The sequence below is a fragment of the Bos taurus genome, chromosome 21 (assembly GCF_002263795.3).
Source record: "Bos taurus isolate L1 Dominette 01449 registration number 42190680 breed Hereford chromosome 21, ARS-UCD2.0, whole genome shotgun sequence".
Lineage (NCBI taxonomy): Eukaryota > Metazoa > Chordata > Mammalia > Artiodactyla > Bovidae > Bos > Bos taurus.
In genome coordinates, this window is record NC_037348.1 from 67,112,235 (window position 1) to 67,115,480 (window position 3,246).

A 3,246-nucleotide genomic window follows, 5' to 3' on the forward strand; every position below is an offset into this window, starting at 1 on the left:
CTTTACAGTCCAACTCTCACATCCATACATGACTACTGGAAAAACCATAGCTTTGACTAGATGGACCTTTGTTGGCAAAATAACATCTCTGCTTTTTAATATGCTGTCTGGGTTGGTCATAGCTTTTCTTCCAAGGAGCAAGTAAGTGTCTTTTACTTTCATGGCTGCAGTCACCATCTGCAGTGATTTTGGAGCCCCCCAAAATAAAGTCTGTCACTGTTTCCCCCTCTATTTGCCATGATGTGATGAGACCAGATGCCATGATCTTAATTTTCTAGATGTTGAGTTTTAAGCCAACTTTTTCACTCTCCTCTTTCACTCTCCCTGAAAGTTTGCATCAAGAGGCTTTTTAGTTCCTCTTCACTTTCTGCCATAAGGGTGGTGTCATCTGTGTATCTGAGGTTATTGGTATCTTGATTCCAGCTTGTGCTTCCTCCAACCCAGCGTTTCTCATGATGTACTCTGCATATAAGTTAAATAAGCAGGGTGACAATATACAGCCTTGACGTACTCCTTTCCCTATTTGGAACCAGTCTATTGTTTCATGTTTGGTTCTAACAGTTGCTTCTTGACCTGCATACAGATTTCTCGGGAGGCAGGTAAGGTGGTCTGGTATTCCCATCTCTTGAACAAATTTTTCAGTTTGTTGTGATCCACACAGTCAAAGGCTTTGGTGTAGTCAATAAAACAGAAATAGATGTTTTTCTGGAACTTTCTTGCTTTTCCCATGATCCAGTGGATGTTGGCAATTGGATCTCTGGTCCTCTGCCTTTTGTAAATCCAGTTTGAACATCTGGAAGTTCATGGTTCATGTACTGTTGAAGCCTGGCTTGGAGAATTTTGACATTACTTTGCTAGCATGTGAGATGAGTGCAGTTGTGCAGTAGTTTGAGCATTCTTTGGCATTGCCCTTCTTTGGGATTGGAATGAAAACAGACCTTTTCCAGTCCTGTGGCCACTGCTGAGTTTTCCAAATTTGCTAGCATAATGAGTGCAGCACTTTCACAGCATCATCTTTTAGGATTTGAAATAGTTCAGCTGGAATTCCATCACTTCCACTAGCTTTGCTTGTAGTGATGCTTCCTAAGGCCCACTTGACTTTGCATTCCAGGATGTCTGGTTCTAGGTGAGTGATCACACCATTGTGGTTATCTGGGTCATGAAGATCTTTTTTGTATAGTTCTTCTGTGTATTCTTGCCACCTCTTTTTAATATATTCTGCTTCTGTTAGGTCCATACCATTTCTGTCCTTTATTGTGCCTATCTTTGCATGAAATGTTCCCTTGATATCTCTAATTTTCTTGAAGAGATCTCTAGTCTTTCTCATTCTATCGTTTTCCTCTATTTCTTTGCATTGATCACTGAGGAAGACTTGCTTATCTCTCTTTTCTAGTCTTTGGAACTCTGCATTCACATTGGTATATCTCTCCTTTTCTCCTTTGCCTTTAGCTTCTCTTCTTTTCTAAGCTATTTGTAAGGCCTCCTCAACCATTTTGCCTTTTTGCATTTCTTTTTCTCTGATTCCTAGAATGTCGATGTTCATTCTTGCCATCTCCTGTTTGACCACTTCCAATTTGCCTTGATTCATGGACCTAACATTCCAGGTTCCTATGCAATATTGTTTTTACAGCATCGGACTTTACTTCCATCACCAGTCACATCCACAACTGGGTGTTGTTTTTGCTTTGGCTCCGTATCTTCACTCTTTCTGGAGTTCTCTGTCCACTGCTCTCCAGTAGCATATTGGGCACTTACCAACCTGGGAGTTCATCTTTCAGTGTCCTATCTTTTTGCTTTTTCATACTCTTCATGGGGTTCTCAAGGCAAGAATACTGAAGTGGTTTGCCATTCCCTTCTCCAGTGGACCACGTTTTGTCGAACTCTCCACCATGACCCGTCTGTCTTGGGTGGTTCTATAAGGCATGGCTCATAGTTTCATTGAGTTAGACAAGGCTGTGGTCCATGTGACTGGTTTAGTTTCTGTGATTGTGGTTTTCATTCTATCTGCCCTCTGAGGGATAAGGATAAGAGGCTTATGGAAGCTTCCTGATGGGAGAGACTGACTGTGGGGGAAACTGGATCTTGTTCTGATTGGCGGAGCCATGCTCAGTAAATCTTCAATCCAATTTTCTGTTGATGGGTGGGGCTGTGTTCCCTTCCCTGTTGTTTGACTGAGACCAAACTATGGCGGAGGTAATGAAGATAATGGTAGTGATAGTGGTGGTTTAGTTGCTAAGTCATGTCCGACTCTACAACCCCATGGACTGTAGCCACAAGGCTCCTCTGTCCATGGGATTCTCCAGGCAAGAATACTAGAGTGGGTTGCCATTTCCTTCTCCAGGGGATCTTCCCGAGCCAGGGATTGAACCTGGGTCTCCTGCATTGCAGGCAGATTCTTTACCAACTGAGCTACGAGGGAAGCCATGACGAAGATAATGGCCCAGTGCCCCCGACCCTGCAACAGGCCACTGCTGACCTGCACCTGCCTCTGCCGGATACTCATGGACACTCACAGGAAAGTCTGAGTCAGTCTCTTGTGGGGTCACTGCTCCTTTCTCCTGGGTCCTGGTGTGCAGAACATTTTGTTTGTGCCCTCCAAGAGTCTATTTCCCCAGTCCTGTGTAAGTTCTATAAGCAAATCCCACTGCCCTCCAAAGTCAAATTCCCCTTGGGGTTCTCAGTCCCGTTGCCAGATCCCCGGGTTGGGCAATCTGTTGTAGGTCCTAGAACTTTCTCAACAGTGGGACAATGTATATGGTATAATTCTTCTGCAGTTTTTGGGTCGTCTGCTCTGCAGCTCTAAGGTGGGGTTAATGGAGACCTCCTCTAACAGGGCTTCTGCCACAGCCAAGCCTGGCGCACCCAGAGCCCCTGCCCCTGCCGCGGGCCACTGCTGACCCAGCCTCCGCAGGTCCAGACGGGGTTTTCAGGTGACGCTGATAGCGTTTGGATAAAAACGTTAGGCCAGGAGCTCTGGAACCTCGAAGACTTTTTGTTCTTTTTGTTGGACACCTCTTGCAGGAGGTGACAGAAAGACGAATATGGCCTGACAAGGAGGCAATGTGGCCGGGTAGAGTTCTGGGCGGGAAGGGGCGGCAGGGCGGGGCCTCAGGCCCCGCCCACCGACCCACTCTGTCTGTCAGGTGCGGTCGCCTTCCGAGGTGTCTTGGCCTGCGGGGCACTCGTAGCTGCCTTCTTTCCCAGGTGACGCACATTTGAGCCGCCGGAGCTCGGTGACCCGGGTTC